Raw genomic sequence first — 22,229 nt, 5'->3', positions numbered from 1 at the left:
CATCATTTTGGTTAAAGAATTATTTCTGGGATATAACACTTTGCTCAATGCACAAGTGTCACAAAGGTGTCTACCAAATATTATATATTCCTAATGAACATAGTTACACAAAGACTTTGGAAGCTGATGAAGGAATCACATCCTCTTAGCTCTGGATTCTCCTCTATCCTCTTTTCTCAGCAAATCTATGACTAAAACTTTCAGTCGTTCATATGAGTAAGGGGCAAAAGCAGTGAAGATTGTTATCTGCAGAGATTTTCTTTTTTTACCAGATACTTTTTTACTAGAAAAATCTAATAGCACAAAAGAAAATTTTGGAATCCAAAGAGCTGTCTGTATGATTTTGTTTCTATGGCTTACTCAGCATAAAAATGCATAAAAGAGGAGTGACAAATTCACTCTGCAAAACCAGTACTTTTTAAAATAGTGCCTATATCCATTTTGCAATTCTGTTTGAAAATTTGGTTTACATATGATGCCTTTCATATCCACCTCTCTGAAGAACACTTGTGCTGTAGTGAAAGCAAGGCAAAGAACTATTTTCTTTCTCAGAAATTAAATTGTTTTGCTTAACAATTTTTTTTTTTTTTTGTTATACAAAAACATATTCAGTATTTGCTCTTGGTTCTGCAAAGGGTCTGCTTCATGCATTGGTTAAAAAACTGAAGTTCCTTAAATCAAAATTCATCCCATCCTTGCTATTTGAGCTCCTTGATCACCAGAGGTGATCAGGCAATCTCACTTGGAAATGCTTGTACTTGAAAACAACTAGTAAACTCTGCACTTCGTAACTTCTGTTTATTGCCATTGCAAGGCAGCTGCATCTTTTAGTTTCCTCATCAACCGGGTCAGAAAAATTCCTAGTTGTAAGGAAAATATATTAATGATTAATGAAGTAAAAAAGTTTCAACTAAATTACTAAGAAACATTACAAAGCAGGCTAAAGTAGAAAAGTGTGTTTAAATTGCTGTCTTAGGTCATTAAGTATATTTTTCCTGTGTTAAAAATCTCAGAAGTTATTAAACATGTTTGTGGAAGTAAGAAATTGGGCCATTTTTTTCCTTTTCCACAAAATAAAAAAATGGTTTCAAGGCTTAGAAAGGTTTTGATATAACATTTGGAAAGCTTAGAGCTCAAACAAAACCAAGTTCTTTGACATCACTTTAATACTTGGATAACTTATAAATGCAGGTTCTCCTTTTTGAACTTGAGAGTGACACTATGGGTAGGAGTGATTGGAATACAAATGGATTTGCTGAAATAAATCTTTACTACACCCTCCATTCTTTATATAAAGGATCTGGGCTGTTCCTCAATGGTCCCATCTTCTTTCCATTCCCCTTTTCCAGTCCAAAATGCACTGATTTCCATTTGCTCAGTAGAAAGTATTTGATTTATGAAACAAAATTAGTTTTTGCTCACCTCCTTAGATTTTCTTCTCTTTTACTGAGCAAGACTGGCTGTCCAGACCTATATGTCAAGACACCTGAAACTGCCTCCCACTGAAATCATTGGGAGTGAGCAGAAGAATCCTCAAGGTTCAGTTCTAATCTTAATATAGAAATGTGTCATTGCTGATGAAGTTTCTGATTGCTCCCAAAAATTTTGGAATTAATCCAAGATTTGTACATGCAAGAAATATCAACTTCTTGCATCTGAGACTCACTCTAATAATGTGAACAGGCAGTAAATCACTCTTTCATAACTGTCTCTAGAAGTTTAGAAGAGTTATAATTATTACTTTATCTTTTCACTTTTCCATTTATTATCTTTATCGGAGCAGGGAAAATGGCACCTGAGAACATAAGTTTCTAAACTTGTTCACACTAAAGATTTTTGGAAAGCAGAGGAGAAATTTAAATAGAAATCTGTTCTACATGGTTGGAAATCCAGAAGGATGGAGCTCATAGGAGACCTCTGTAAAATGACTGATTTTGCCTCAGATGACTTATCAGGTGCTCAGAAGTGATTATTATTAGCAGAATCAGTCACAAATGTTAACTTTGCATGAAATTTTAGTGGACTGATTCTATCATATTCGTGATTAATTTAAAAAAAACATAAAACTACTTTTCTACTTTACATCGATCTCTAATGTCTGCAAAGATGCTTACACTGCTTCAATGGATGCATATATGGATTAAAACTCAAATGCATTTTAGATATTTTCACATGGGAAGCTGAATTTAAGATAATCAGCTCTATATATGCTGAGACATTTAAAAATGACACAACAACAAGAAGTCCACCTTCCAGTCATGTCCAGAACATCATCACAGGTTAGCCTGATGTATTTTGAAAGTTAGAATTCTGGCAATGATTTCAAGATATGAAAATTGTGTTTGATTATAGAAGGAAGGCAAAGCCTCAAAAGAAACTTTATAATCTGATAAAATTTATACATATTTTTGTGATAGTTCATTTTATACTAGAATGTAAAGTTTTAAAGAATGTTGGAGTGCATCTATTTGTTCCCATTAATGGACTTATACTAGGCCCTTATATTTACAGAATACTTGTGGTGTGAAACATCAAAGGGAAATTGAGGTCTTTTTAATCATTAAAATCAATTTTCTTAAAAAACACCTACTGTTGTACTTCTCAAGGAAGGCTCCATGCAATCAATAGAGAGAGTCCTTGTAATGGAAGTGGCCTTTACAGAATGCTTGGTTATAGTTTTTTCTTTGTATAAGGGTCATCATAACCATCATCTATGGCATTTGTACATTTGTTAAGGTCAATAAAGGAAACCGATCTATTTTAATTTATTCTCAGTCAATTTCACTACATGTATCTTAGTGTTAACAGGTTCTAAAAGTAAATGTATTCAATTATGATATTTCACTGGTTGTATAAAAAAGGACAATGTTGTTTTAAAAGTGTATCTATGGGTACTATATTGACTTTTGTATCTATCAATCAGAGACACTTGGATCAACTGCAGACCAAATTTCTCTGCTTCAACTGACAGCAGAATGTAATTCTTGTCTAGAAATATCTGTATTATCTGCATATACCATAGGGTAGCTTACAGAAATTCATTCCATTTGCGTGTTCTCTGTACAACATTTGAGAAGAATTGGTGTAAATATTTAATATTTCTAAGAATGCAGTAAAATATTCAAGAGCTTGACTATGTCCAGTCACATTAATATATTCAAATCCCACGTGTCCAGGGTTGGCTGTGTATTCATAGAAGAGAAAAAGGCACTGAGATGTTGCATTCCTGCAAACAGGTTAGCCTGGCTTCATGCACTGACAAGATTAATTGCAGACCTCTGAACCTGATATGTTTTCTTAATATCCAACATGGCTCTTACTTTCCTCATTCAGGCTGAAATATATGGCTTGCTCTTACATAATTCAATACCAGTCTTCTCTGTGTGTGGCACTGTTTTTACTCATTGTAAGTGCCTGCAAATTACTAAAGTCAGTGATACAATGCACAGCATTTTGCTTAGAGTTATTTCAATGATTATGGAAAGACAGAAAATAATCTTTTTCCCAAACTGTCAGAACACTGCAGAAGAGAGTGCTGTCATAATTTCTAGAATAGTACAAAACAATTTTTCAAGTTGTTTTTTTTTTAGTGCATGTCTTCTTTACTCAGTGGGACATAATAGAACATACAGATTCCACTCTCTGGTGTGGCCCAAGTTCACTTTACATCTGCTGATTGAGTCGTTCCAATATTTCTTCTGGAAGCTGATACTTTACATTTTTAAGTTATTTTTTTCTGATAGTATGCTGACTGAATATGTTAGATGACAAAAACAACACCTATTTAGAAACTGCCTGTTTCATAATCTATGAAAACACACTGCACAACTAATTTTTCTCAGCTGGGACTATCCCAATAATCTATAAGTGTAAGAGACCATGGAGGAAAGAAAAACTAAACTTTACTTCATTAAATATATCCAGCTTTATTAGCCTGTAAAATAAGGAATACATGAATACATAAGGCCCAAGTTTACCCTCTCTAACTGAAGGTTTATATTGAATGTGCTGAAGACATACTGGGACATGGTAGCCATAGGATCTCTATATAGTTAAAACCAAGAGGCAGGTATGGATAAGAAGCCAGCAAGCCAATAAATGACATGAAACACATGGTGGAAATATGGGGAAAATATACTTTATTTTGAAAAAGAGGTCTATTTTGGGAAATTTTAATTGAACTTCGGTAGTGTTTCATCAGTCCCAAGATAGTGATGATTCAGTTTATAAAGCTTGAAACAATTCTGCTCTTTGGTCTCTAACATTCCTCATATGTGCTTCAGTACCTGATCTCATCTTTCTCTTAATCCTGTGATGCCTTCAAATTAGCAAGTGTGTACGTGTTCTGTGATGAAATAGTGTGCACAACAGAAATGAACAATTCATGAAAACTTTAGAGTGGTGTGCTGAAAAAGAAAGTGGGTTGGAAAGAATTTCAAAGTGGCACCTGCTCTGAAGTTGGACGTGAGGATCTCCAGAGGTCCTTTTCAACCTAAAATGTCCTGTGACTCTGCAATTCTGGGTTAGTAGAATTATTCCAAGAACATTAAAATAGGTAGACAATGATATGTTGAAAGCAGTGGAAATTTGATAATGTCAATGATAATTTGATAATGTCATTCATTAAAATATCAGGCGTATTCCTATCCCCATGACTGTTCTAAATATTCAAAAAAGAAATGCTTTGTTTATATTTGTCATGAATGCCAAGTTCTTAGAAATTCTTAATTACAGTGATTTGAGGTTTAATTAAAATGTTTAGTGGTTTGGTATCAGTAAAGTAATTTTTAATGCTAGTTGTTAATTCTATGACCATTTTCCTCTTTTAGAAAATCTAAAATAACGTCCTCTGATGAAATATATCAATTCTCATGGGAGATCTCTTTAGTCCGGAATTAAATTTGCACATAAATGTATAACACACAGATGAGTGAACTGCTGAATTTCAGCCCAGAATAATCGACCCACTGTTGGGAAGCTTAACATGTCCATGACCAATGTTGAAGTCTCATATGTGAATCAAAGAGAGGATAACACAAGTTCTCAGTATCAGTTTAACCATTGTAGATCTCTATTTCATTCTGTTTTTTCTTTCCAGGCTCATTCTATTTTCTTTTGAAGTAATAAAATTGGATAATTAGAGTTTTTTTTAGTACATAAACTGATATAATAGTGAGAAATCATCTTCATAGATTACAGTGCAGGAGAAGAAATTTGATTTATATCAAAATGAGAATAAGAATTCAGAATATTCCACCTCAAAATTATGACATGACATGGACAACTATATTTTAGATAATTAAGGATATTCTAATTCCTCTTCCTTTCAATCCTGTAAGCAGAAATAATAATAATTTAATGTCAAGCTTAAACTTGATATTAATATTTTACTCATATTAAAATGTAAGTCTTCTCTCCATTTATTAGTTATGTAGATGCAACATACCAAAGCAATATATGCCTTATAGACCTCTGTGTAGAGATGGCAGATGTAAACAGTGTTCTGGATTCCAGTTTGGACTATTTTATGCTATTATTGTCTGAACATGATAGATTCCTTTTTGATATGATTTATAACTTGTCATTCCAGGACACTGTAGTCCTCCAGACAACATTAATCTATTGATGATTCTGAAGTGAAGACGTGATTGATGCTGCACCAGAAACTGGTGACATAGGTAAGGTCTTCTTTTCTTTTCAAACCTTTCTTGCTGAAATGCATAGCTGTACCTAAACTGGGGTTACAAAACTATTCTAACTTCTGAGGCACAGAATACAAAATTCATCAACACTCATTTGTTTAAATTTTTTTTTTAGATAAACGTTTTTTTTACTTTTTAAAGCTTTTTAAAAAACACTTTCATTCAGCAAAAATATCTGGTTTTATAATTTTTACCATATAATTTTTAGCATTTTTTGGGTTGTCATCTCTGATCTACCTTGGATCGATTTCTCTTTTATATTTCTTATTGAAATGGATAGCAACATATCTCCTTTCACTTCTCTCAAGGATTTTATAAGGAATTCTCTTCTGCCATTGCATAGAACATTTAGAAAGGTACCAACGAATTAATTGTCCTCTCTCATTCTAAAATCAGCAGTAGGAGTGACACTTAGGGATTTAATGATATGAATAAGACTCTACTTTTAAATTCTTGAGTATTATGTTTCTACTCCTCAAATGCTGTTCGGGTCACTAATAAACTTCTGCACTATTTGTCATAGAAAATACCCTTTATATCCTCCACAGTAAGATAAATGCTTCTTAACTGATTTCTGAAGAGGGCAGAAGAAAAACATTAAATGTAAATCCAAGGAAATACGTTTAATCTACAATTGTCATGCTCTGATCTGGTTCTGCATTTCAAGACACTTCAGAGATACTATACGAAAAGTTCAAAGGAACATTTTATGTGATTTGACTGCAATGAGATTTTAACTTATTCCACAATGTAGTAGGCAAAAAATATTTACCTTTTCAAATATGCCCTGATTCACTGACAACATTGCTGCACATCTCTAAGCTCTATAGATGGTGTAAGCTTAAAATTATGGACATAGCACTAAAAGAAAAAACAGGGCAAGTTTGTTGGCATGTAAAGCTGCTGTTAAGAAGGGTTAAGAGCCTACAGAGGGAGGAAAAGCTGAAATCAACCATATTTAGGAAAACAGTGAAAGACATCCTATGACCTAAAGTAAGATCTATAGCTCCATACAGTCCCCATTCTCCTTTCCATTGACTTGTTAGGATCCTGATCACTCACAGTACCACACAGCTACATCTATGTGTTACTGCATCCAGCAGAATGGTTTATCGTATATCAAACTTACTGATGCCTTCAGTCACTGTCTGGGGCATGCAGAAATATTGTCACCCTAAGTGTTTCTGTGTATGAGGTGGGCTTGCCTTGGGTAGACACCAGGTCTAAAGCCACTTTATCGCTCTAGTTCCTCAGATTAATTTCTTTCCAATCAACTCAGAGTAAGATAATGGCCAGCGTCAGTCTCTTCTCTACCAGCTAGCATTGGCTATGTCTGACAACAGAAGCCACTCCTTTACACTCCTGGTACCAAAACCTTGTCATGTAACCCTACTACAGAATACCAGTAACTCTTTTTTGCCTTCACAGTTATTGCAGTCGTATATTTATTGACTTCTGAATTCTGAATAACCTGTTTCAATAATATTCCCCAAACATAGTAAGGTCATATTCCATGGTTCCTGGTCAAGTTAAGGGGTGGAAGGAGATTCCTATGTGAAATGAGGCACATTTCAGAGCAGGAGCCTAATTTTGAACATTGACCTTTGGAGATGTTGATCTTTATTCACTGACTACAGTTAAACTCAGGGCTCTTAAGCCTCACAGAGCTAAAGCAAACCTGTATGATCATATCCTCCTCTCATGCCTTTTTTCCTTGGTGTTTTATCTTTATGCTAATTTCCATGCAAACAATTATCGGACACAGAGAGTTTGATTTGTAATGATGACTTTGGCATTGCAAATGGTGACTATAGAGTGTGGCAAAATCTAGAAACTTATATCTGCAATTTCAGAGTTGACATATCAGTATCTTTAGGAAGGAGGCTGTTGTACATGAAACACATTCCAGCATAGTACAAGGTGCTGCAGTTTTACCCTATACATTTCTCCTAGCAAATGAAGCATTGCCAGTAGCAGACCTTGAGGGATCAAGGATCTGTTGCTTCCAGAATTGCAGCAGATATATAGCAATCTTTACCTTGCTTTGGCTGAAGACTTTATACTCTGGTCTTCAGAGAGGAAACCTTATCAAAAGTGACTAACATCCTACAAAACATGCAGTATAATGTGTTTGATCAAAAGTGCAACATTAGCAACTAGGAAATTGAGTATTTAAGCCTTCAATATGTTGGTGAGATTTTGGCTTTTGTTGTAGATTTTTTCTCCTTCTTTTAAAGAGTTTTATTTGCTCACTCTTCAGAGCTCAGGTTAAGTGTTCACTGTTCATTCTCAACCCTTTCTTTGCTATGTGAAGTCAAGTTCTTGGTAGCACCATCTGCCCATGACAAGAAATAATACAAAACTGCGGGTTGGAGACCCAGCATTCCAGTGTTTTCTAGTATCATAAATTTAGGAATGAAGACACATTCAGTTTCCAGCTAACTTTCTTTAAGATTTTTGCAAATATTCTCTATCTCTCTTAGAGCAAAGAATTTGATATTCACCTGGGTTTTTTCTTCTGAAAATGTAAAAGTTTGCTGAAATAGAAAAGTCCAACTATCTTACATGATTTAGATAAATATGATAAACATGATGCAAAGAGATCTAAACAGCATTTCAATTTTCTATTTAAATTATTAATTTTAACCATTCCTCTAAAAGTATAAAAATGATTCTTCATATTTTAAGTCAGACAAATATTGGTACCAGTATTTTAATGATGTTTAGGCCATTATCTTAGGCTCATGAATGTACATCTTCTAATATCACCTAGTGTGCTGTAAGTTTAATTTTTAATTGACTAAAATATTTTGTGTATGTTATCAATTAATTAAGGTTGATGCTTATTCATAAATTACATAGGCTGATAAATTTGGTAGAAAAAAGACCATCCTTAGCACATGTAAATCATGCAATCTTTGAGTAGATTTGATTGGAAGTTCCCCATGGATGCTATTTGATATTAAGCACTCCAGATAAGGTCAATTTTACATTAGAAATGTCTTCAAAAGGAAAAAAGAAGAAAATTATTACTTATTTTTTTTCTGTTTTTCTGTTGTTGGTTGTGGGGAGGTTTCTTTAATAAATATTAAAACATATTCTGCATTTTTCAGGGTTTTTTTTCTGAAAGATATAATTTAAATTCAGCAAAATTACTTTAAAATGTAAAGTTAATTGAGTTCTAGGGACCACTTAGTTCTGAAAACAGAATTTAGAAATTATAATTCTCTTATACATATTTAGAAATTCTCTCACTTTTCACATGTGAAAGAAAACACACCCTAAAACTAAACATGAGTGAGTCACTTGACTCCATTGCATTGTGAATATGAAAAATGGGCAACAGGATAAGTACCTGAAATGAACTTGAAAGACTAACAAGTAAAATGTGCAAAGGAAGTGTTTATTTTTTCAAATTAGTTCATATCTCTCTAAAAGACATGCCAAGCAGAAATATATTAATTTCTTTAATGCAAATAACTTGACATTTTGGCAGTGAGAGGAGCCAGTCATTCCTTATGAAGCCATTGATAAACCATTGCCTCTTCATCATTTAGTACTTCCAAACTTTTATCTGCAATGACTGTATTTCTAATCTGAAGAAGAAATGTTTTTCCAAATATGCTCTAAGACAGTACCGTGAAATTTTCATTGAGAAAATGTAGAAAATTACTCTGTGAATATGTCAGAAAAGGCATTTTTATCACATCATATGTCCATCTTAAACATTACATGATGAACAAACCCCAGCACTCCTCTTTAGGTTCAGGTGTGACAGTATAGAAATAACTCTCTGTTTTGGCATCATATTGTTCCTAATATGGAGAGAACTTTTGGGTAGTAACAGATGTAGCATCCTTCCATGCTCCTTGCCTTTCTGCAGCAATCTGCTCATGGTTGTGCTTGCACTCCCATCTACTGGTAAGATTAATTGTCACTATGATCATGGTACACAGATCTGGAAAAGAAGGTGGATCCTGAAAGAGTAATGCAAGAAACATGACAATTTGTGTCATTAAAAACTTTACTACTTAATTTTTGTAGAAGCCAACATTTCCTAGATAATTTGTGTTTTCACAATGAGTGGTATTTTAAGAGGTATTCTGCTGCTTTCCAAGGCTGTGACCAACAGATTTCTTGGGAGTAGGACCTATTCTGGAAGTAGTATCCCAAGCACTGTGAATTCTCAGAAGATCACTATTGATAATCTTTTGCTGTTAGTCATTCACATCGAACTTGTCAACTTATTCCTGAGGACTGTAGTCATCCCCTATGCACCACTGACAAAAAAGAGGTTCAAATACAACCAGAAGCTTAGATTTAAGATTAAAAAGATATAGGGTTTTTTTGGGTTTTTTTGTTGTAGGATAGAAAGGAGGGTTTAGCTGTACTAATAATTGAATTCCTATTACAAAATGCAATGTCTGGACTTCCAACTAGTGTCTTTTATCTAGGATGGGAAAGATTTTGTTAGTTGTAAATGAAAGAAAACTAATTAGTATAATTTGTGGACTATATGCTGATGCAGTCAAACTTTTTAAAAACCAATTAAAATGAAATTATTTGCCAAATTAAGGATTAATCTATTAAGAAAGAAATAGACAAATTTAGCTCAGTTCCTGATTAGATTTCTGGGTTTATCCTAACATAGTCTTACTTTTAATTTTGTTTGTAATTGCCAAATATCATCTGTAACAATCAAAGTTATAACACAGGTGTCTTCAAACTAAAGGCACAGGTTTCTTTGTCATCCTCAATACAGAATAACAAAATTATAGTAAATAAGATGCCTTGTAGTCAGAGCATTCAATAGTATCCAGAAGAGCAAGCAGCCCTAGTATTAAGAGTTATTCCCTTGGGACAAGAGCCTTGATTCAGTGATTATGTTCAATATAGTAAGACTGAATTACTTTAACCACTAAATAAATCACTGGAGTTACAGTTCTAATGAAAATTCAGGGTTGAAAATAAGGAGATAGAATAGTAAAGAAAGAAGCCAGGTGAAGTCAAAGCAAAAAGGGGAGCAATATTAGAGGTGTGTTTGAAAAGGACTAGATGCCCTGGCTAAGACTTATAGTCATGACATGGGATTTGGCAATGTGTTTAATTTCTAGAAAGATTCTTGCCGTTTCACCAATGAATGTTTGACACATCTAAGACAACAGATGAAGCCGAATACTTTAAAGCAGATGCAAGTTGCTAGAGAAATCTATGCTATTATACACAATATTTGTGAAGGAGATTAATGTTCAATTTCCTGCAGCTTAATTGTTGAAATAATTTTTGTGTTGATGTTATGCTTTCCCACATACTCTCTTATGCGACCATCACATTTTATGCAATAATTTATAAATGAATATTGAAATGAGCAAAAAAGGTTATAAGTAAAAAAATATTTGTAAAAGTTGTCATTTATTTAAATGACAATGGTGTTAATTGGGAGGTCTGGAATTAATCCAGTGCTAAAGAGTGGCAACATTACTTTTTTCCTCCTTATTTTTTGTCCTTTGAGATCTGACAGTATGTAATAGTGACTCATTTATCAGTAAGACTGCTGCTCTTTTCAAGCAGGGGAAAAAAAGAATAAAGAAACTGTATTGTGAATAAAATTAATGTGAATTAAATTAACGTGAACACTGATGAAGCAAACTGGGTGAATGCAAACATATGTAGCTGACTTATAATTACATTTGAGCACTCCAGCCTTTGACTCTACCATTCTACAAAAATTCTCATACAAAGTCACTGCGTTGTGACTGGTGATGAGGATGTCCCAAAGGGAGAAAAATGTAAGGCACTAGACTAACAGTAATATTTTTTTACACCATCAATACTCTGGTGCAAGTCATGAACAATATTAATTTTGATGTCACTGCTATTTTTTATGCTCTACCATTTCCCCCATACAGTGTCACCACTTGGTTTATGTTTCTTGAATTTGTCAAAGATGAGGCTACAGCTACTGAAGCAAAACTGAAACTGCATCTTTTTCCAGCAGATATAATCTCCTCTGCTGCTATGGAAAAAAAAAAAACAAAGCTGTTATGCTGGATATTTTTGTTTGTCTGTTTGGGTTTTTTTTTTCTGTTTTTTTTTGGGGTTTTTTTTTTGTTTTGTTTTGGGGTTTTTTTGTTGTTTTTTTTTTTTTTTAAGTTTTGTTCTGTGGATTTTCCATGTCTCAGTTAAAGTTGTGGTCACGTGGTTTCTTTAATAATTTCTTCCTACATGGAAATTAATTGCATGGGGTTTTTTTTTTCAATTAATAAGGATTGGAATCTATTTTATAGCAAGTGAGATGTGTTGCACTGCAGAGCAGTAGTCAACATGTAGCATTAACATGATTTCCTATTTTTTTCTTAGATCTAAGATGTTACAGAGGGAATCTCATGCTTATCATCTTCATTCTTAAAAGTCCAGAGGAGATATTGGGGGAGCAATCGGGGGGTGCAAAAAACATAGAAGTGGATTCACATTTGCCCTCTACCTCACAGAGTTTACACTGGGCCAGGGAAATAATATGAAAAAAATATGTTGATACTTTATGATGATTCTGAAGACAAATCTCCAGGGACACAGATTTCTAGTGCAGAATGTCTGAATTTTAGGTGGTGAGAAATGAGGGAGAGTGAAGAACACTGTGGAGACACCATGTCACAGAGGGAAATGGAAATAATATTTTTACTAACAGATGTGTTCAGGGCCAGGCTGGATAGGGTCCTGAGCAGCCTGGTCCTGTGGAAGGTTCAAGTGCAAGGTATCCCTGCCCAGGGCAGAGAGGTTAGAGCTAGATGATTTTTAAGGTCTCTTACAAATCAAAGCATTCTAGGTTTCTATAATTCTGTGTTTTTACTGGACTGAAAAACTACATTATTCCTCTTTGCTCTGACAATTCAAAAAAATCCATCTAGTTCCTTAGGTGATACAGGGCCAAAGTGCAGGGACATATTTTGAAATCTCTTACTGTCAAAACCATAATTATTTTTTTCCACCAAATCTACATTCCTTGCAGTCAGCCACCAAGACAGAAGGAAATCTAAGAAGAGACCTCAAAAGGCTCTTTTCTTGTTTCTTCTAACCACTGTTTTATCTTCCTTTTCAATATACAACACTCATATTACATTGTTTAAATTGCCAGCTAACCTCAGAGGAGGGTCACAGTTTTAGGCAGCATCATTCTGAGCTTGGAGTATCTCTCCAAATGCCTTGGAAAGTAATGAGGTGAAATGGTGGCCATGCTGTGATCCTGGGTACAGTAAAAACCATTATTGTGCAGCAGTGTAGGAGCAAATACACATGCTCATCTTTAAATCTTCAGACTGGTGACAGTCTAAATTCAGTGCTGGATGGTCAAAGCATCACAGTATTCATGCTAGAAAAAGAGATTAACCTGACCTTTGCAGACAATCTTATGTTTTGTAAGATGATCAGGGAAACATGAACATCTGTGCTTGGGAAAAAAGGACCATTATTGCAATCTGTGCTTGTAGATTACTTGTAGTTGGAATGACTAATAGCAGGCTGCTGAGTGACTACTTTGCATAGCCTTGTTGAGGTGTGTCTGTTTTATATTCTTGTTTTTATTGCTTTACTCAAAATATAGGAGGCAAAATAATTGAATTTGTTTAATATCAGAGAATCATATCACAGATAAACACTTCTTTAGCTGTTTATTTACTTCATTTTTTTAACATAGTCATGTGAAACAGAATAAAAGGATTTTAGGAAGAAGTGCATCTATCTCATTTTGTTTTTTACACGCAAGCCATTTGATGCTGAAGCAAATTATCCCACCCATCCTGCTCTATGTCTTTGCAAAAGAGAATGCAGATCTGAGATTGGCTTGTAAAATAAAAATATAGTTCATGTTCGGGGGTGGGTTGATCAAAACAAACACATTTATTTTTCTTCTTGGATTTTTTTTTTTTGCTGAAAAATGTCAGATCTAATATGATAGTCTGATCTATGTGACTCTCACAAAAACTTGAGGTTATTCCAGAGAAGCCATTAAGCTTGACATAGAATCCTCTGAGATCATAATTTGGCTCATCTTCAGCTGTTGGGTTTTTTCCTGCTCCAAAACTCATATGAGTGTCATTGACTTACACAAGGTATCTTGTGTAAGTAATTTCTCCTTTAAAATAAAATAGAACCTCACAGATATTTTTCATGGACTATTGGTATATGAAACTCTTTAATCATTTCCTTATGGCCACCATATCAAAGGAAGCTTACTAGCAGAAAGATGAGTGGAAGAGCTGGCAAAACTCTTAATGTGATCTGGCTATCCTGTTTTATACAGTCAAATCCCATTCTTGCTTTGCCTATGTAAATTCTTCTGCCCCAATTTATCTACAGTAAATAGTTACAATCACAGAAAGTTAATTTATGTCTATACAGGAAGCTAAGTGATGTCAGCCACAAAGGAGGCTTTAGCAAACTTGTGGATACATCACAAATACACACTAGATTTGATGCCAGGTGTGCTGGGTAATGTTCACGCATTAAACAGCACTAGTTGGCCCGGGTTACATCTGAGACACTGAACCTACATATTCATGCACACTTATATGTGCACACATGATTGCCCTCCCTGGGACTGGATTTTAATATTTAAAATCTGGCAACCATGCTGAGCAGCTTCATTTATTGATTGTCCCACTTGTTTCCATCTGGAAGAGACCCAGGAGGGTAAACTGGATGTAAAAAGCTTTCTCTAATAGAAAGCTAAAAAATTTATTGATAATGTTCCATCAAGAAAATTTTGCATTGAAAATCTATTTTCACTTCTGTTTTGCTAGTAAACCAAATATTTAATTGACTTTTATCTTCTCTATCTCTTCTTTTTCTAAATTGTCATAGGAATAAATATGCTGAAAAGAAAGAGAATTTGAAATCTTGCATTGTTTCTAGCATGTCTAATTACTTTTTCAAGAAGAAAAGGAAACTTATCATGAAAAGAATTGCTGTTTTGTGGAAAATAATTTTCCACAAAAATAATATGGAAAATAAACAGAAAGTTTCCAAATTATTAATTTAAACACATAGCACTACTTCTAATTTCAAAAGATATGAAATTAGTTTGTCTTCACCCACCTCTCTTGGTTTTGTCCTCTTCTTTTTTCTTTCTCTTACTCTTCCTTTCTCCCTCTCCTTGTTTATTTAATGTCCAGGGAGTAGGAAAAAAACACCCCACCAAGAAACAAGCAAAATCACAAAGCATCAAAAGATTTTGTAAAGGAATATCAAGAAATTTAAGTATGGAAAAAAATTGCAAATATTTTTACTCTTTCTGGTGGTATTTCACCCAGCATGCAGGAAAAGCAAAATTGTATTGGTTTGTTTGTAAATTCAGCCTGTTTATTTGCCATTTGGCCCATAGCCCAAATTATTATTATTTATACCTTGGGTTTGATGATGGAGTTGCCCAACTCTACTGAAATAAAATTCTATTTAGCTTACAAAACTTTAAACAGTAAATAGCACAATATAATAATCTCTTTAATATTACACAATCTACTGGCTTGCTGTTAATGTATTTTTAATATCCTTTTTAGTCTTTGGTTATGCGATGCTTTTGGGGGAACAGTATGACTCCAACAGACCAGTCTGTTTTCTTTTTCCTTGGACTCTTCTTTCCGTATTTAACTGTATATTTTTCTACTGGTTTTAGCTCTAAATAAGCATTGAAATATTTAATTTATTTAGCACTGTTTATATAGTTTTTCCTAAGAGTTCAAGTGAAGAAGACAAGTGACAGTCTCTCCAAAATTTACACTTGTTTTTCATCCATTCCTGCTGCTCTGTAAAAACAGATTTGCAGATAATCCATATTGGAGTCAGACATTTGCAATTTAGGAAGAGAATAGCAGAAAAGAGATTGTCCATAAACCTTGAAAGTAAATAGCAATATATTGGCTTTTGGAGTATGCCCGCCACCACTGCTATGAATACTGTGGAATCTACATTGTATCAAAATTTTGGACAGAATTATTACAAAAACTATGCAATTGTCTATATAGAAAAATATGAAAGATAATGTTATTTCTGTTTTTTGGATGTTATTTCTATTTTTTTGATGAGCAAAAATTTAATATTTCAGCACTCAACTCTGAAAGAGGTAGATGGGGTTTTTTTGCTTTTATCACTTTTTATCATTGTTATAATTTTTGATAGTATACTATCATCCAACCTATTCACAATAATACAAGCAGTATCATGATAGATGAAATCTATTTTGTGCCAGATTAGCCCTGGAATGGACTGTTTAAATGTTTATAGGTCAGCTGAAAGTTGTTAAAGGAATTGCCAGATAAATCTTTTAAGAGTCTGTTTTCATTTATCTACAATATAAGCAAAGTTTAAATAGTGGGACTATTTTTGCCTTTTGGGGAAAATAAAGGACATCAATAATTGACAAAGAATGAATACTTCCACAGATATTTTCAATCTGAGTGGTTCAGCAACTTATGGAAAAGGGTTTCTGCTCCCTCTGACCTCAGAAGAAAGTCCCCTACTTTCATAAATGCCAATTACCTTATCCTGAGAAATAAAGGCAGCATTTGAAACCCAGACTGATCATTGCTGAAATTTGATGAAATAAGAAATCTCCAAAGAAACTTGTATTAGGCAGAGGCTTAGGTTCAGACAAAGTCTGTGGATGGGATATAACCTTTTAAAAGTCCTTCTGTATCTCATCAATCAATTTATTTCCATATTCCATTTCTACTACAATACATCTGGGCTAGACACCAGTCATGGGATGGAGACAAGGGACTGTCTCTACAGTCCCTTTGACTGTTCCTACAGTCAAACATTTGTCTAGCTTTCACTTGGAAATGATGGTCAGAGTTACTGGCCCCTCTCACATTTTCAAAATATAAATTTTGGAAGCCTGATTATGAAAATTTGGGGACTTGATAGTGTGTTTAGAAAACACAGGATGAAATCTTATAAAAACATTTTGATAGCAGAGTTTGTTTCCCTGTCCTCCTGTCTTGTTTTGGAGCTGGGCTGCATAACTTTTCCTTATTAACATTTTTACTTTTTTTTTTTTTTTTTTTTTCAAGCTAACTTTCTAGAATGAAAGCAATCACATCATATTTCAAAGCCTTTACTGTGACATTAAACCTTTGAACTACTGTTAAGGAAATTATTTCCCTAAGGCTAAATATCTGAAAGGTTATTAAAAATTTAATTTCGCAAATGGTACCTAGGCTAAAAAATAATAATATCTAAACACTATTTAAAACCTTGAATGCCTAATCTTAGAAATCCCTTTGCTCCCTACTTTTAAATAAAGAAGAAATTGCTATTAAAAACACAGAAATTTAATTTTCATAACAGGATTTCAGGAGAAGCACGGAGATGCTAGGTCTTGTATCTTTTACATTGGTTGAAACCGTACATGCATCTGTGACTGCTACATGGAGTCAGTTTTATAATTCAGTTCTTTTAAAACAGTTATAAAGAAAGTGTATTTCACCTTTAGGGCATGAACCCACATAGGAGGCCATTAGTGGGAATACCTGAATAACTCTGAAAAGGGGATATCAGTGTTCCATAAAATGACAGAATGGTTTGGAATTGAGGGGACCTTAAGTTCATCTACTTCCCTGCAATGAACAGGGGAACCTTCTAGTGGGTATATGATCCCAGGACTAATTTGAAAAAGACATTCATGTTAGGAGTGTAGTATCCCTTGACTTGCCCCATAGAGGGTAACTTTCCAGTCATTATCTGTAGACTTTTCCTGCTCTCTCTAACATTAGGAAAAGTCTAAAAAATGTTCTGAGCTCCCTCACTGCTGACTTCTTCAATCCAGTGGAGTACTTTCAGCATGGGTCACAAAATTCTGTCCTCTAAAACCATACTGCCATGCTACCAGGGCTTTTCAGTATTGCTCTGAATCATATACTGAAAGTCTTCTCTGTTTTCAGCAATCTACTTTTATGGATGTTGCCTGTGGTTTATGGATGTTGCCTGTGGTTTATGGCATCAGGTTTAGTGTGGCTTTTGGGATTCTTTCCTTCTTCAAGAATTTTTTTCCTTGTGATTTTCTGTGGTTCTTGGCATTATTGTCATTGCAGAGTCATCTGTACTCCATTTCTTAAAGCATCACTTGTGAGTTGGTATTTTTTTAAAACAACAAACCAAGAAGTGTTGACCATCCCAAGAAGCAATGTACTCGGACATCCTTAATGTGAGGCATATCTCTTCACTCATCTCTTTCTATCCTTTCATCCTAACATTTTTTTCTATAACTACACTTAACAGTGTGCTACACTGTTTTCTAGGTGACTCCATACCCTTTTAATGCTATAGATTTTGAACAAGCCTCAAGTGCTCTGGGTATGGACTGTGGTTCTCTTCAGTAGGTGTGCTCTTGTGGCCACAAAGGTTCCACATGTCAGTTTACTCCTGTCTTTTTTAATAACCTAAACCATGCAAAAGCCTGCACCAGGCAGTGTTCTGGAGGTCTATCATCCAATGGAGCCTCTACAGGTAGGCAGAAACCTCTGGAAATTCAGCAAAAGCAAATGCAGAGTCACACATCTGCCATACACATGTAGAAGTTAGGAGCTGACTGGGGAAAAGAGATCTTTGTAGAGAGAGACAGGCAACTGTGTTGGGGAATGCACCAGCCTGCCACAGCAGGGAAGGCCAACAGAAGCATGGGCTGCATTAATAAGAGCAAGTGCAGCAGGGGAAATGTCCATGTTCCACTATTCAGACTTGTGAGAGGATGTCTTGCAAAGTACATCCAGTATGGGGATTTTCAGTACAGTGGGGATATGGGACAAAGTAACTTGAAAAGTCTCTTTCAACCTAGATTGCATCTTGATTCTATGACTCCCTTTCATCTCCATCCTACCAGAGTGTACCAGGAGATACAGCACAGAAGGTGTCCCAAAAGACTGAAAATTATTACATATTCTTAACAGTTGTTGTTATACTGTGGTATTTATATACCTTAGGTACAAAGAAACAAGTTGTGTGTTCGTTTGGTTTTGTTTTTTTTTCTAGTGAACATTTGATTACTTCATGGTAAACTTCTCAAACTTAATGAAAACTTTACCTATTTTAATTACTAATACACTTTGTTTCCTGTCATATCTTTGTAGCAAAATAAAATAATTGGTAGAAGCTTGTGGATGAATTTATTGTTTTCAATGTGATTTTGACATTTCAGAGATGAAACACTACAAGAATAACTTAATGCGTAAGTTGATAGGAATAAAAAGAATAAATTCATGAATAAAGGTACTAGAAAAACAAGGCCCACACAGAAACAAACAGAAACATTTAAAATTACAACACACATGCAGGTACATTTCTACTCCACTGTTCTTCCTCTTACTTTAAATCTAAATCCAAAATCTGATGATGAGCTAAAACCTCACCTATATATAATAATATTATTTATTATAATTTCTTATGTTATATGTATATATACATATACATCCATATATTATAACCTATAATGTTATATATATTTCTCCAAAATTGGTGATTCTTCTCTTTTAAAATCATTTTTCTATGACTGAATGAAAATATCTATGGTTTCATGCATACTATGGCATTCTATGTATATTTAATAATTTTGTTATCTGCAATGGGGTTGCCAAGCTTGTCCAGTAAATTATCAAGCTTCATGAAGAGAGAGTAAATTTGTCTAGATTTATATTTCATATCTTCTGACTTATTTATTTTTTTACACACAAATGTAAGAAAAGACAATTTTAATAGAAAATTATTAATGTTAGAAACACCTTTTCCTTTCTCCAGGGTTTCATTTATTCTGAATATTGATAGAAATGCAGGGATAAGGTTTATCACTGTCCATTAAATAAATGTAGTATAATGTTGGTATCTGAACATTTTGAGTACTCTCTCTGGAGTCATACATAGGGATTTTGGTTTGTTATATTTTTTTGTATCCTTGCATAAAAGGTATTTTTTTACCTGATCCACATGGGGACCATATAGATTCTATGGGTAACCTTAGAAGGATACTATATTTTGCATCTGTATAACTTTATATAACTTTTCTAGTTCACAAAGATAAAGACAGACTTGTTCAATATGTGTGACACATAAACATTGAATTCAGCTTTATATACTACTTGAAAAAAATTCTTTCATTATCTGTAAGGATGGTAACTTGTCAGAACAGAAAGGCCAGAAATAAGACCATGTGAGAATATTAGCTGACATAATTTTACCTCTGTGACTTTGCCAATTAGTGTGTGTAAATACCACCTTCTTGAGAGACTGAAAGAATGAGAGAGAAACTCACAGTTCTATCATTCATGAAACAAAAAAAGTCTCATGCAAATAAACACCTCCTGGAGAGGTATGACTAGTCCCTGAGAGTAATGATTCCTTGTGCATTTTGAAATGCTGTAATTTCAAGCTTTAAACTCCATTTATGAACTGTTGTAATGATCAAGGCTGTGAAGATTCTACTTCATATTATAAAATTATGCTCTCAAAACTGCTAGAAACTCATTTAAAACAGTTTTCAGTACCAAAAGTCAATGACATGACCTTGAAAATAATGAGTAAGCAAAACTTTGAGGTCATCATCTTGATGCTGCAAATGATCATTCAGCAACAGATTTGGAAGACACTAAAATATGGCTGGGATAGTCTCTCCATGCGGAAAAGTTAGAGAACAGATATCACAAATGCTAAAAGCTGTCATATTTTTATGCTGCTGATAATTTCTTTCTGAAAGCTTTGTCCTGATTTTTGTCTTCACCCCATTTTTCTTGCTGTTACAGAGGGTCTGCAGGAAAGAGTTGCTTGATTTAACATATTTGCATGTATTTACAGTTCAGACCTATGCAACTGACCTAGATGTTTCAGCCTTGTCCATTATCCATGGAAACACTGACATGAAGCATGTCTTTTATTAAATCTTAGAAAACACAGGATTAGTAGTTCAGAGGTTGAGATCTGCCCTACAACAAGTAACTTCATCAGAAAAACTTATGAGATCTTTCCCCTATCATGCTGAATTTGGGAGCGCTCAGGATATCAATCTATTCTGTTCATATGGACTAATAAAATTCAGGGTGGGAAAAATTCTTACAAATATCCGATCTGGTTAATTCATTAATAACCTAAATGTCCTACTAAAGCTCCTCCGAAGTAAGCCTGTACCTTTATTTAAGGTAGATTGTATCTTCTTGAAAGATTTATAGGCATTGACATTTTTAAACAGGGAGTCCCAGGTGCTATTTTCTTGCCAAAAAATGTGTACCCTCTCTCATATGCATCTGTTTAACTATACTTTCCTACTGTTAGATTTACCAATACTTTTTTTTTTCATCATTAAGTAAACTGAAACAGAGTTGATTTGATATTAGAAAGAAATTCCTTACATTGAGGCTGGTGAGGCACTTGAATAAATTGCCCAGAGAAGCTGTGGCAGCTCCATCCCTGGAAGTGCTCAAGGCTGGGCTTGATGAGGATTTAAGAAACCTGGTCTAGTAGAAGGTGCCCCTGCCCCTGTGGGAGAGTTTGGAATGACATTATCTTGAAGGTTCCTTCCAACCCAAACCATTCTAGGCTTCCATAAAAGAATAATCAGGTGTCGGAAACCTCTTTATTGTAGAGGTTTGTTAGCAGATGACACAGTGCTAGGTAGATAGAGTTTAGCTATTAAATTAAGCTTTTTAGTTTCTCATTGTGTGTTCACCAGTCCATAGGGTTGTATGTGTTCTGGTTTGTGGTTTTCTTTTTTTTTTTTTCTCAGACCTTTTTAAATGCTTATCTCACTCATTTATATCACAGAATTTAGCAAATTATACAAAGTCTACTTTTTTTTTCTAATTCTATTGACTGTTTGCACTCCCTACATATGAGGATGCTGGGATCTTGATTAGTTTGAGAATGTGACTAATATTAATTGCTCATAAACAATTAATTTTCCATACACCTTACAAGTGCACTACATTGAAATAAGACCCACTTGCCATGCTTTAATTACTTTTCATCTACAAATTTTTTAACCATTATTTTCTCTTTTATTGCAGACAATTTCTAAATTTAATGAATACACAAAGCTGAGCCCAACCTCTAAGATAACCTACTTAAAGAATTCTCACTGCCTTATGGCTCCCCATTTTAATTGACATTCTGAAATCTAATGATTTGTTCCACTTTATTTTATATTTTGTTATTTATGTTATTTTTTTATATTAAACTTTATTCAAATATCCTATAAGTCTCTGCAACATTTTTATACAGATCAAACTTTCACTTTTATAAAAGGAAAAAATACTGTGTGACAGTGTGTAACCTCCTTTAAAAATGGATGCACTTATGCAATTTTGATTTCATTATCAATGTGATTTTTTGCTGTTGACATACCACATTGTTTTATATGATTATACATAAGATTATATTGAAACCAAATTAAACTATTAATCTTTATTTATCTTTTTCTTAGATACTGCCATGACATCAGTGTTCTCTCAGATCTTTCAGTATTGTCACACTACACATTAAAATTCAACAGCA

At 34.1% G+C, this 22,229-nt stretch overlaps 1 protein-coding gene across 8 annotated transcripts in view; it reads left to right on the top strand.

Annotated features, from left to right (window-relative positions):
- TENM4 (teneurin transmembrane protein 4) overlaps window positions 1-22,229 on the top strand; it is a 1,541,819-nt gene that overhangs the window by 331,752 nt on the left and 1,187,838 nt on the right. For all 8 annotated transcript variants that reach the window (XM_031505163.2, XM_077781310.1, XM_077781309.1 and 5 more), the window contains exon 3: window positions 5,591-5,678. The gene's annotated coding sequence lies outside the window, so the exon portion shown is untranslated. The remainder of the gene's footprint in view (window positions 1-5,590; window positions 5,679-22,229) is intronic.

Source organism: Lonchura striata, chromosome 2, assembly GCF_046129695.1.
Source record: "Lonchura striata isolate bLonStr1 chromosome 2, bLonStr1.mat, whole genome shotgun sequence".
In the NCBI taxonomy this organism is placed as follows: domain Eukaryota; kingdom Metazoa; phylum Chordata; class Aves; order Passeriformes; family Estrildidae; genus Lonchura; species Lonchura striata.
This window is presented reverse-complemented; position numbering and strand designations above follow the sequence as displayed.